Source organism: Sceloporus occidentalis, unplaced genomic scaffold (assembly GCF_023333645.1).
Source record: "Sceloporus occidentalis isolate IW3139 unplaced genomic scaffold, rSceOcc1.0.p SCAF_265, whole genome shotgun sequence".
NCBI lineage: Eukaryota > Metazoa > Chordata > Lepidosauria > Squamata > Phrynosomatidae > Sceloporus > Sceloporus occidentalis.
The window spans coordinates 396,494-410,338 of NW_028317245.1; positions in this window are offsets into that span (position 1 = coordinate 396,494).

Consider the following 13,845-nt stretch of genomic DNA (forward strand, 5'->3'; position numbering starts at 1 on the left):
TAGGGTTAGGGTTAGGATTAGGGTTAGGATTAGGATTAGTGTTAGGGTTAGGATTAGGTTTAGGATTAGGGTTCGGGTTAGGGTTAGGATTAGGGTTAGGATTAGGATTAGGGTTTAGGGTTTAGGCTTAGGGGTTAGGGTTAGGGTTAGGGTTAGGGTCAGGGTCAGGGTCAGGGTCAGGATTAGGGTTAGGATTAGGGTTAGGGTTAGATTTAGGGTTAGGGTTAGGGTTTATGGTTTAGGGTTTAGGGTTAGGGGTTAGGGTTAAGGTTAGGGTTACAGTTAGTGTTAGGTTTTAGGGTTAGGGTTTAAGGTTAGGGTTAGGGTTAGGGTTACGGTTAGGGTTATGGTTAGGGTTAGGGTTTAGGGTTAGGGTTTAGGGTTAGATTTAGTGTTAGTGTTAGCTTTAGGTTTGATGGTTTAGGGTTAGGGGTTAGGGTTAGGGTTAAGGTTTAGGGTTAGGGTTAATGGGTTAGAATTATGGTTTAGAGTTAAGGTTTAGGGTTATGGTTAGTGTTAGAGTTAGGGTTAGATTTAGCATTTAGCGTTTAGGTTTAGGGTTTAGGGTTAGGGGTTAGGGTTAGGTTACATTTAGGGTTAGGGTTAGGGTTTATGGTTTAGGGTTAGGGTCAGGGTTAGGGTTAGGGTTAAGCGGTAGGCTTAGGGTTTATGGTTTAGGGGTTAGGGTTAGGGTTTAAGGTTAGGGTTTAAGGTTAGGGTTAGGGTTAGGGTTAAGGGTTAGGGTTAAGGGTTATGGTTAGGGTTAAGGGGTTAGGGTTATGGTTAGGATTCGGGTTAGGGTTAAGGTTAGGGTTAGGGTTATGGTTTAGGGTTAGGGATTAAGGTTAGGGTTAGGGTTAGGGTTAAAGGTTATGGTTAGGGTTAGGATTATTGTTATGGTTTAGGGTTAGCATTGGCTTAGGGTTAGGGTTAAGGTTTAGGGTTAGGGTTAGGGTTACATTTAGCGTTTAGGGTTCGGGTTAGGGTTAGGGTTAAGGGTTAGGGTTAGGGTTAGATTTAGGGTTAGGGTTAGGGTTTATGGTTTAGGGTTTAGGTTAGGGGTTAGGGTTAAGGTTAGGGTTACAGTTAGTGTTAGGTTTTAGGGTTAGGCTTTAAGGTTAGGGTTAGGGTTAGGGTTAGGGTTGAGGCTTAGGGTTAGGGTTAGGGTTTAGGGTTTAGGGTTAGGGGTTAGGATTAAGGTTAGGGTTAAGATTAGGGTTAGGGTTAGGGTTTAGGGTTTAAGGTTACGGTTAGGGTTAGGGTTAGGATTAGGGTTAGGGTTAGGATTAGGATTAGGATTAGGGTTAGGGTTAGGATTAGGGTAAGGATTAGGGTTAGGGTTAGGGTTAGGATTAGGGTTAGGGTTAGGATTAGGGTTAGGATTTGGGTTAGGGTTAGGATTAGGGTTAGGGTTAGGGTTAGGATTAGGGTTAGGGTTAGGGTTAGAATTAGGGTTTAGGATTAGGGTTTAGGATTAGGGTTAGGGTTAGGATTAGGGTTAGGATTAGGGTTAGGGTTAGGGTTAGTTTTAGGGTTAGAATTAGGGTTAGGGTTAGGATTAGGGTTAGGATTAGGGTTAGGATTAGGGTTAGGGTTACGGTTAGGATTAGGTTTAGGATTAGGGTTTGGGTTAGGGTTAGGGTTAGGATTAGCATTAGTGTTAGGGTTAGGATTAGCGTTAGGGTTAGGGTTAGGGTTAGGATTAGGGTTAGGATTAGGGTTAGGATTAGGGTTAGGGTTAGGGTTAGGATTAGGGTTAGGGTTAGGATTAGGGTTAGGGTTAGGGTTAGGGTTAGGATTAGGGTTAGGATTAGGGTTAGGATATGGGTTTAGGATTAGGATTAGGGTTAGGATTAGGGTTAGGATTAGGGTTAGGGTTAGGGTTAGTGTTAGGGTTGGGGTTAGGATTAGGGTTAGGATTAGGGTTAGGATTAGGGTTAGGGTTAGGGTTAGGGTTAGGAGTAGGGTTAGGGTTAGGGTTATGGTCAGGGTCAGGGTCAGGGTTAGGATTAGGGTTAGGATTAGGGTTAGGGTTAGGGTTAGATTTAGGGTTAGGGTTAGGGTTTATGGTTTAGGGTTTAGGGTTAGGGGTTAGGGTTAGGATTACGGTTAGGGTTAGGGTTAGGGTTAGGGTCAGGGTCAGGGTCAGGGTCAGGGTCAGGATTAGGATTAGGGTTAGGGTTAGGGTTAGGGTTAGGGTTAGGGTTAGGGTTAATTTTAGGGTTAAGGTTAGGGTTTATGGTTTAGGGTTTAGGGTTAGGGGTTAGGGTTAAGGTTAGGGTTACAGTTCGTGTTAGGTTTTAGGGTTAGGGTTTAAGGTTAGGGTTAGGGTTAGGGTTAGGGTTGAGGCTTAGGGTTGGGGTTAGGGTTTAGGGTTAGGGTTGTGGTTAGAGTTAGGGTTAGGGTTAAGATTAGGGTTAGGGTTAGGGTTTAAGGTTACGGTTAGGGTTAGGGTTAAGGGTTGGGGTTAGGGTTAGTGTTTATGGTTAGGGTTAGGGTTAGGTTTATTGTTTAGGGTTTAGGGTTAGGGTTAGTGTTAGGGTTAAGGTTTAGGGTTAGGGTTAGGGTTACGGTTAGGGTTATGGTTAGGGTTAGGGTTTAGTGTTAGATTTAGTGTTAGGGTTAGGTTTAGCATTTAGGGTTTAGGGTTATGGTTAGGGTTAGGGTTAGGGCTAGGGTATGGGGTTAGGGTTAGGGTTAGGGTTAGGGTTTTGGATTAGGGTTAAGGGTTAGGGTTATGGTTAGGGTTTATGGTTTAGGGTTTAGGGTTAGGGGTTAGAGTTAAGGTTTAAGGTTAGCGTTAAGGGGTTAGGGTTAGGGTTAGGGTTTAGAGTTAAGGTTTAGGGTTATGGTTAGTGTTAGTGTTAGGGTTAAGGTTAGGGTTAGGGTTTAGGGTTAGGGTTTAAGGTTAGGGTTAGGGGTTAGGGTTAAGGTTTAGGGTTAGGGTTTAGGGTTAGGGTTAGGGTTAGGGTTTAGGGTTAGGGTTAGGGTTAGTCTTTAGGGTTTAGGGTTATGGTTAGGGTTAGGGTTAGGGTTAGGATAAGGGGTTAGGATTAGGCTTTAGGGTTATGGTTAGGTTTAGGGTTAGGGTTATGGTTAGAGTTAGGGTTAGGGTTAGCGTTAGGGTTAGGGTTAGGGTTTAGGGTTAGGGTTTAAGGTTAGGGTTAGGGTTAGGGTTAAGGGTTGGGGTTAGGGTTAGGGTTTAGGGTTACGGTTAGGGTTAGGGTTTGGGGTTTACGGTTTAGGGTTTATGGTTTATGGTTAGTGGTTAGGGTTAGGGTTAAGGTTTAGAGTTAGGGTTAAGGGATTAGGGTTAGGGTTTAGAGTTAAGGTTTAGGGTTATGGTTATGGTTAGGGTTAGGGTTAGCATTTAGGGTTTAGGTTTAGGGTTAGTGTTAGTGTTAGGGTTTCGGTTAGGGTTCATGGTTTAGGGTTTAGGGTTAGGGTCAGGGTGAGGGTTAGGTTTAAGGGTCAGGGTTAGGGTTTATGGTTTAGGGTTTAGGGTTAGGGTTTAGGGTTAAGGGGTTAGGGTTTGCGTTAGGGTTAGGGTTTAGAGTTAAGGTTTAGGGTTATGGTTAGGATTAGGGTTAGGGTTAAGGTTAGGGTTAGGGTTAGGGTTATGGTTTCGGGTTAGGGTTTAAGGTTCGGGTTAGGGTTTAGAGTTCGGGTTTGGGTTAGGGTTAGGGTTAGCATTTAGGGTTTAGGGTTAGGGTTAGAGTTAAGGATTAGTGTTAGTTTTAGATTTAGGGTTAGGGTTAGGGTTTATGGTTTAGGGGTTCGGGTTAGGGGTTAGGGTTAATGTTTAGGGTTAGGGTTAAGGGGTTAGGGTTAGGGTTAGGGTTTAGAGTTAAGGTTTAGGGTTCTGGTTAGGATTAGGGTTAGGCTTAAGGTTAGGGATAGGGTTAGGGTTATGGTTTAGGGTTAGGGTTTAAGGTTAGGGTTACGGTTAGGGTTAGGGTTAAGGGTTAGGGTTAGGGTTTATGGTTTATGGTTTAGGGTTTAGGGTTAGGGGTTAGGATTCAGGTTTAGGGTTACGGTTAAGGGGTTAGGGTTAGGGTTTAGAGTTAAGGTTTAGGGTTATGGTTAATGTTAGTGTTAGGGTTAAGGTTAGGGTTAGGGTTAGGGTTAGGGTTTAGGGTTAAGGTTTAAGGTTAGGGTTAGGGTTAGGGTTAAGGTTTAGGGTTAGGGTTAGGATTAGGGTTACGGTTATGGTTAGGATTAGGTTTTAGGGTTAGGATTAGAGTTAGGGTTAGGATTAGAGTTTGGGTTAGGATTAGTTTTAGGGTTAGTGTTATGGTTAGGTTTAGGTTTAGGGTTAGAGTTAGGATTAGGATTAGAATTAGAGTTAGGGTTAGGGTTAGGATTAGGGTTAGGATTATGGTTAGGTTTAGGATTAGGGTTAGGGTTAGGGTTAAGGTTAGGATTCGTGATTTGAGAAACCCATGTTTTTCTTCCCGTTCGTTGAGAGACCCCAATCACATGGCTGGGGCCTCCAGAAACTCCAGTCTTATGATTGGCGATTTCCTTCTACCCTCTCTTTTCATTGGTCACGTGGGTAAGCCCACCATCAGGAAAGGTAATGGCACACCAGGCAGCCTGTCCACTGAGCTCCTAGAGGTTCAGAAGTGGCGTCTGTGGCTCCAGGAGCAGGGAACGGGTCAGCCATGTTGATGTGGTATGGATTCAGCTTACCCATGTGAACAGTGCACTGGGTTTGCTCCAGTGTATGCAACTACCACTGGGGTCACTTCGGGGCCAGTTTTAACCCCAGCATTATGCTCCAGAACTCAACCCAGATTTATAGCCAGTACAGGCAGGGCCAATGCTGTAAACAATGGAGTTTATCACATGCAATTTTAATGCCGACCCAGGCATGGGATTGGATCGGGCTGGAATGGATTAAAACTGATGTTAATGCACGCAAAATTGCTGCTGCCCGACCATCACCCGCCCTCCAGGAGTGCTCTGGTGGCCAATTTTGGAACTATGGAATGCGTAGTACCAAAATTGGCCACCAGAGCACTGCTGGAGGACGGGTGATGGTCGGGCAGCAGCGCAGCAGCAATTTTGTGTGCGTTAATATCAGTTTTAACTCATTCCAGCCCAATCCTGTCTCATGCCTGGGTTAGTGCTAAAATTGCATGAGATAAACTCCACTGTTGTAACCCATTCCTACTTTTATATAGATTTTGCAACAACAACAACAAATTACTCTGAGGAATGTATATACCTTCTTTTAACACATCAGATTAAATATATAATTTGTAAAACAGGATTATTGCCTGAGGTTGGAAAAGTGATTTCTCTGGACTACAACTGAGAGACCTTCATCCTGCATGACCAGTGGCCATGCCAGGTGGGTGATTTTGGGCACTGTAGTCCACAAGTTTACTTTCTCAGTCTTTAGTTATGCCCTAGACTCCATCCATTGAGTTTCTTGATATCATGAGGTTCCTACCTTGAAGAGAGCATGTTGTCCATTTAGTGTCCCTGTCATAATTATTAGTTGTGGCACACCACAATACGTTATCTCCAGCTCCATCCCTACCCATGCAGAGTAGGACTTCCCTTTAAAAATGAAAGGAAAGACACAAGGGAGGGGTTCTTTGGAGGAAATAAAGAGTCAGTTAAGAAGTTAAGAGAAGTACATTAAGACAGATTCACAGAAACTGTAAAATGGATGATGACTGACACCTGTGCAACTTTGTTCTGCTTTTGTAAGGTTCGTGTTCATAATAATCAGGCTTAAAGGCAATTGGCAAAACCGACATTTATCCTATAGCATTACTAGACCCTGCATTTTCAACCTGTATATGTATGTGTGCCTCCAATCCCTGTGACAAGGTCAGCAAGCATCTAAACTGGGGAGATAACTTCATTGCCAACAAACCTAATTTTGCAATGAGGCAAACATACAATGCAGGGAAACCTAGCTCACAACATAAGCTTTCTTTTTGGTGTACTCCCCCATGCAGTTCTAAGCACAGCTGTGCCAAGGTGGCAAGATGGGTTTGTCATTAACTTTTTACCACAGAAGCAAAATTGAGGAGGTCATGCTTGTTCCTATCGGCTAACCATCACTGTATAGAAAGTTCCAACATGGGCCTCTTCATTTTCAGCTAGCTAACAGTAAGAGCTAAATTTAGTTAATGTCCCCTCACCCTTCAGGAGCATAGTGATACGAGTGTGGCATCTTTCACCACTTTCTGTGCTTAAAATATCTGTCAGTCATGACATATGAGTTCTGACAATTAGGCAAATGAGTCATCATCCCCAACCCTTGACAGAGCAGAATAGGTGAAAACATTTACAACAAGGACCCACTAAAATTTCTGACTTAGCCTATGTGACCAGGAGGAGGCTAGTGGGTTTAAGACTCACAATTATCCTGTCTTGCAAATTTACAAGCTGGCTCAATTTTTTTCCAATGTATATACAACGAAGCACTCATTATTAGATCCTCCTTTTAAAAAAATCTCCTTTTTTAAAAACCTGGCTTTTCTTATCTATCTATCTATCTATCTATCTATCTATCTATCTATCTCCTGTACTTGAGGGTTCAAAGTATGTCCATTCGGGGTATTCATCAAAGTTCCTGGTCAGAGAGCACCAGAGCTTTCCATTGGATGACCCATCAGGTGTGCAAGATGAGTAGATTTTCCCATTGTAGTTGAAAGGGAAAACACATGGTCCATGAGGATTTGCACATTGTCCTGGATGGAAGTGATGAAAAGAGAATATGGGAACACAGAACAGGGGGAGGGGAAAGAAGCAAAGGAAAGGAAACTTGTCTGAGAACTTGTGTCTTTAATAAACCAGATTTAGAAAACCAGTGAACTTCATTGTCTCCTGCCTTGTTGGATGTTACAAACTATTACTGACAACTAGATTTGACAGGTGACATAACAGGCAAGGCTCTTGGCCTTTAGATAGTTTCTGCTCAGAAAATAATATTTTTGTGAAAGGGGATTTGTTTTTTGCACAGAAAATACAGTTTTATGTGCAGAAATACTACGTGCAAATTTTGTTAGAATAAGTCCTGAACCTATAATGATCCTCAAAAACTGCAGTTTTCAATTTTTTCAAATGGGAAGAAAGTTGATGAAATTACTAATTGTTTTCCTCAATAATAAAGTTAAGGAATAATTGCATTCCTTTTCTGCACAGTCTTTTCCTGCTTTCCTCTTACAGTTTCCTCTCAATCTTTTTGGTCTACAAACACAACTTGCCTATCTAACCCTGACCTCCACAAAATCCATACTTGTATCAGTGCAGTAGGTCCATTTATTATTCTTATCTAAGCTTCCTGTGGTGGCACACCAAAACCTCTCAAGATTATCATCCTCATTGGTACAGGTAGAAAGTTCGGCTCTTGTAGGTGAAGGGAAAGACACAGGCTTGTCCATCAGAATAACCCCTGTTGTCTAGGTGCAGAAAAAAGGTCAGAGATTAGCATACTTAACTTTAGTTCCCCATACCAGTATCTTCAGATGTTTGTAGTAGGGATGTGACAAACATTCATTGCAGCTGGGTTAACGTAAGGCTTTTTTTAATTTCTCAGTCCCTTTAAATGACTGTGTACAAGCCAAGTAATTTGCCACTTTCTTCAGATGGTTCATTTGTCAGGGATGATGGGAGTTGTAGCTCTTCACCTCTGGCTCGAACTCACCACCTTGTTACGCACCGGCGCTGACCAGTTTTGGCCAGTGGTTAAAGCTTTGCTCTAAAGCAGCAGAGTTACAGAGAATAGGCTGAAGACCCTGACAAACTCTCCAAGCCTTCTCACTCTTGCTTCCACAGAAGTCTTCACACTTCTTCAGGATCCTGCTGGCTCTTGTATCTTCACTCAAGACACCAGACAACTCAGTAGTCTTATATAAAAGATCTACTTTATTCTACTATATACAGCTCCAAAATTATCCAATACAACTCCTCACTACTACCCACAAAATACATTGGGATTCATAGCCATTATTATAGTCATTGGAAAATACCACCCACTGTTGTCTGTTTCCACCCAGTGGGCGTGTACATCCACTCTCATTGGTTCTCTTGGTTCAACCCACAATTAATGATTTCATCATCTCAGCCTTGACCACTTAACAATTCTCAGGTGTGTTCAATTATCCACTTTGCATTTCTGTCCTTGGCATTTAGGACTTGTTAATTCCATTACCTTTTACACCTGTGTGGCTTCTAATTGCTTCTGCTGAGTCACCCTGACTCTCACATACATGTTTTATTTCATTCACTGTATATCCCATGTTGCTTTTTCCTTAACATCATTTGCAAATGAATTAACAGAGCAGAAACGTTCATTTGAAATTTGATGTTCTGGATATTTTTATTATTTTATTGCTTTATTCTTTCAGTGCAGGTAATAAATATCCAATAAACATCCAAAACACCCCATATATTCCTGACAGCCCAGCTGCCACCCGGTGCCATATTCCAATGGCACATTTCTCTGATTCTTTCCAAGAATCTAGGAACCAATGAGATATCACTGGATAACATGGCATATTCTAAATAGTGCTACTTTTTGTAATTGTGCCATTGTGAACCTATTAATGACAATTTCATTCAGATGTTTTGTCAGTCCGTTTGAAATTGCTCCCATTGCAACTACCACCACAAACCCCAGTATTGTTTTCTTTTCCCAGAGGTGCTGTATTTCAGTCTGTAGATCTTCATATTTCACAACTTTTCCCCTCTCTCTGTTTTCGGTTCTATTGTCCCCCTGGATTGTCACATCTACAATACAAGTGCTCTTTTCAAATCAAATTGTTTATTACGATCCACAGATCCAATAAAAAAATCAAGCCTAAAATAAAAAGGGACAGATATCAAATAGAGAATAAAACTATACAGTAAAACAGTAGAACAGTTACTATCAACTTTTATCTAAAACAGAGAGAGCTCTAATTCTCTCTGCCTCTGTAAGAAATTTAGTGGCAGCCAATGTTACTTTTGTGGACTTATCCTCCAACAGAAACTTAATATGGAGTTGGTCTGATTATAGATGGATTATGGATATAGCAATGTCTGGGGATGACAAAATGGAAGACAAAGAGAAAATATTCTAAAATATTGAGAACTACAAACTGAGATTCAGTACTTATAGAAAAGAAAATAACTGTAGTTCCATGGAAGAATTATTATTATCAGTCATCTTGACTGTCATCATCCTTAGTTTTAACTATTTTGCAATATAGATAAAAACAGTTCTTAAAACTGTTGAATAACTATGAAGATGCCTTAGAACAGATGTAATGTTGTGGTTGAGTGTTCTTTTAAGTTCTTTCCAACATATGTCAACCCTAAGACCAACCCATCCTGGGGCTTTCCTGGAAAGATTTATTCAGAGAAGGTCTATCATTGCCTTCCTCTGAGACTGAGAGAATGGGAGGTCATCCAATGAGTTTCCATTGCCAAGCATGGATTCAAAGCCTTCCAGAGTCCTGGACTTACACTCAAATCACTATACTACACAGGCTCTTTATTATAATAATATTACAACCCCAATGTATATATAAATCATCAGCCCAAGAATATGGTCAGAATGTGCTCTCCTTCTGCTAGGCCAGCCCTGAGCAACTGGTAGTAATATCTGAGTACTCTTCCTGGCACAGAAGGACGGATGAACTAAGCCTGCAGCAGCTGTTTATTCTCTGATTGGAAAGTAGGAAGCAGTTGCTTCTTCCCGTGACTAATGAATGAACTTTTCTTTAAACTCATTTAGCTGTATTTTTTCACCCAGAGAATTAGTTGGACTCTAGCCTGTCTAGGAGCTTCATTTTGTTTAAATCAGGGTGGGTAACTTGTCATTCTCCAGATGCTTTTATACTTCAACTCCCATCATCTCTCACCATTGGCTCTGCCAGTTAGGAGTTGTAGTGCAGCAATATCTGGAGGCCCACAGAGTGCTCAGCCCTGGTTTAAATTAATTTTACTACCATCTGGGGAATGATCCCAACCTTGATTTGAGAAAGGTCAAAATCACCCACTTTGATGTCTGTACTGTATTGTATCCCACTTCCAACTGTCACATTTTTTTCCTTTGACAGAACTGTAAGAAAATAAAGGTATGTGTGTGCTCTGATCAGTTATAAAAAATTCACTGAATGAAAAAATTAGTAATTTATTGCTAAAACATGTTAACTAAACCAAGAATAACAACTGGAATATTCCTTACTTCTACCTGTTGTGAGCAAAGGTAGGAGAATCCAGGCGTACAAGAGAGAGATCGCAGCAGAGGTCATCTCCTTCCTAAGTCACTCCAACAAATACAAAGAATGGGAGGTTCACTCACTTCTTTTTCTCCTGTGCCCTGTTTGAGTATTTCTTCCTTCCATAAATGCAAAACTCTGCTGTTTGCATGGCAAACCCAGGGACTGAACAAATAGCATGCTTAATGATTTATCTGTTTAAGACCTGGATTGATCTCATGTTGGCTCTCATGCCATGCAGCTACAAAAGGAAGAGCTAAGGTTCAGGTCTCACAGATATGTCCCATGATCAAAAATGATTTTGTCCATGGTCATAAATAGATTATTTTCCATGCAATCACACTTTACCTTGCTCTTTCTTGGGTCATATTCAGAAGGAGTGATGGGTTGTCTGGGACTAGCAAAGATGCACCATTCTTTCCTGGTCCTGGATTTCATTACCTGAGCTCAGCTCTGTATTGCTAAGGGAATCCTATGGTGAGTTCATCCATGCCTATATACCTTTTGGTATGATTTGCATCACCACTCCAGTGGGCAATAAAGTGAAACACAGGGCAGTATGTTAGCATACATAGAAGATGGGCCCTGGAAATATCACGAAAGATGGCCTTCAATGAACAGACAGCTGTATCAAATTGAAATACATGTACTTGGTAGACAGAGAAAGAGGTGGTCTGCTAACTCTGAGTACATGTCTGAGAGACAGACAGAAAGCAGCATAGAAGGAAGAGAAATCAAGCCTAACAATATCAAATAAAAGCAGAAATGAATCCCGTAGGACTTCTGAGATGAACAGGGAGGAAGAAATTTCTAATATAAGCTTTTGAGGACACCATTTATTTCACCAGATCTGATAAGGGGGACTGTGCCCACAAAAGGTTGTGCTATAAATATGTTCTTCCCACTTAATCCCAGAGTTGCTTCTGGGTTCCTTTATGTCTCCTTATGCTAAAATAGACTAACACAACTTTCTTTTTTAATGTCACTATGAAGAAGATCATTCTGTGAGATGAAAACCAATGACAACAGGGATAGAGGGGGAACACTGTGTTTATCACTGCTACATCCCAATTGCACATATTCGTTTGTGTGAGTTTGCTGCACCTCTCTTTACTTCCAAGATTATAGAAGGTGAATTTGCAGTCTAGAAGCTTCCTCTCTATGTCCAGTGTTTTCCCAAGCAACGGGATTTTATAGGAGACAGGTAAGGAAGACATATTTTCTACCAGAAATGAAGACTGACTGAGTCACCCACAAATTATTGCTGTTAATTGCCTTCAAGTTGACTTTAGTTTATGATAATCCTATGAATGAAAGACCTCCAAGCATCCCTTTTATCAACATCCCAGCTCAGGTCTTGCAAACTCAGGACAGTGAGTCTATCTGCCTGTAATGTGATTTTCCTTTTTTCCTATTGCCTTCTATTTCACCAAGCATTATTGTATTTTCTAATGACACATGTCTTCTCATGATATGCCCAAAATACACCCACAAATAGCTTTCACACAAGGTAGCTTGAAGCAGCTTTTTGACCTTTGGAGATAAAAAGGAGGCACAATTGAAGTGGCAACCTACTTTTGAGAAATAGGAAAGCACAAAGGTGAGTACTTAGGTGAACTCTGTGATAATTTCTATACTTTCCACAGAAGTTTCTGGAGACAGGGTTTTTTAAAAAAAAATCTCAAAAAGACAGGATAAATGCAATTTTAAAAAAAATATATAGGAACAGATAAATTGAACATCTATCTCATGGTTAATTTAGAAAGGACATTGACAGTGCTCTTCCCAGAAGAGTGGGTGGGACCTGGGAATCCTATCAAAGTAAACATGGCAGCATGCCCACAATTTATGCAGCCTTCTGTGGAAGATATTGTGAAACATTTGCTGATCTTGGATGGATGTAAGGAAGGGTAGGAAATCTTCAGTGATCACTGGGACATGAGGGAATAGTGTTGCCAGGCCAGGACTCTCCCAGGCCCTGAAATTTCAGGTCCCAAACCTAGGGATAACCCCTGCTGATGTCACAGGAGGCAGACTGAGAAGTATACACCTCAGGTATGTTCTCCTACTTCACTTGAGGTTAGACACTCACTTCTCAGATACCTCAGGTGTGGATTTCTGCACTGGCAGGGGTTGATCTAGATGGCCCTAAGGGGTCTATATACGCTGGCAGATATGTGTGACTGCTTTAACATGGAGCTTGTAATACTGTTTGTTTTCTTCAACTGGAAGATGAGTCAAACGACAGACAAAAGACAAATAAACAGTGAGTTCATGGAACCAGCATACCTGCTTTGATGCATATAAAAGTAAAAAAGGTAGAGATAGTCCCGTGACATGAATGTCTAGTCATAACTGACTGTAGGGGACGGTGCTCATCTCCATTACTAAGACAAAGAGCCAGCGTTGTCCAAGGACTACTCTGGTAGTCATGTGGCCAGCATGACTGCACCGAATGCTGTTACCTTCCCACCAAAGTGGTACCTATCTATTTACTTGCATTTGCATGTTTTCGAACTGTTAGGTTGTCAGAAGCTGGGACTAGTGACAGGAGCATACCCCATCATGCAGCATTCAGACCTTGAACTGCCAATCTTCCGATCTTCCGTTTGTCAGAATTGGCATCTTAACCACTAAACCACCGCATCCTTCGATGCATACATATGAGCTTATATTCCAGAGAGTTGATGCATGGGTACCAGGATTTTATATGCCAAAGACTTGCACGCTGCCATGCTGAGAAAGTTTTGATATAGCATTTCAGAGATGACACAAGCAGTAAATCACTGATTGAAGCTTTGAGGCAGGCAGCTCTGTAAACAAGTATGATATGAATTATACTTCCTATCCCGTTAGCAGGGTCCAGACAGGTCAATTGCTCTGTGCTGGATCTTTCGCTATCTGATCCTTTTTATTTGGCTACACCTGATGAACTGTAAGTTTTTCAAATAAAGATGTTTTTCCTTGTAAGCAAACCTAGATCTGATTTATTGTTTCCTTAGTGTCTCCAAACATCAAAGGTCCATCATCTGGTGCAACAGGGTCTCTTCCAACTGAGTCTATGGTTCTATGTTACAGTTGCGGTGGGATGTTTACAAGAGAAAGCTCCTGACAATATCATTAAGCACCAAGAAAAGCTGTACAAATGAGGCAAACTAGCCAGTGAAGAAATTATATATACACACCCACTTTTCTCACCCTGAGACTCCTACTCCTCACTCTTAGGACTAGAGAAGAAGGGCCTGGCCCTGAGACCAAGGAACCATGTTAGGGAATTACAAGTGTACACTGAGCATTTAATTTGAGTTGAACTCATCCTAAAAGGATCAATAACCAGTACTAGGAAGGCACTCAGCAAGGTATGATGCATGTTACTCTGAGCATACATAAAATGGTTTTTTGTTTGTTTGTTTGTTTTTGTTTTTTTGGTTTTTTATTTGTTTGTTTTTTGTTCACAGAGGGCCAAAATACACCGCAGAAATTATCCAGTTTGAGACCGTTTTAACTGCCCTGGTTCAGTGCTAGGCAATCCTGGGAATTGTAGTTTGTGGTGGCACCAGAGCTTTCTGATAGAGAAGGCTAAATGTTTCACAAAAACACTTTCCTGAATAGTTCT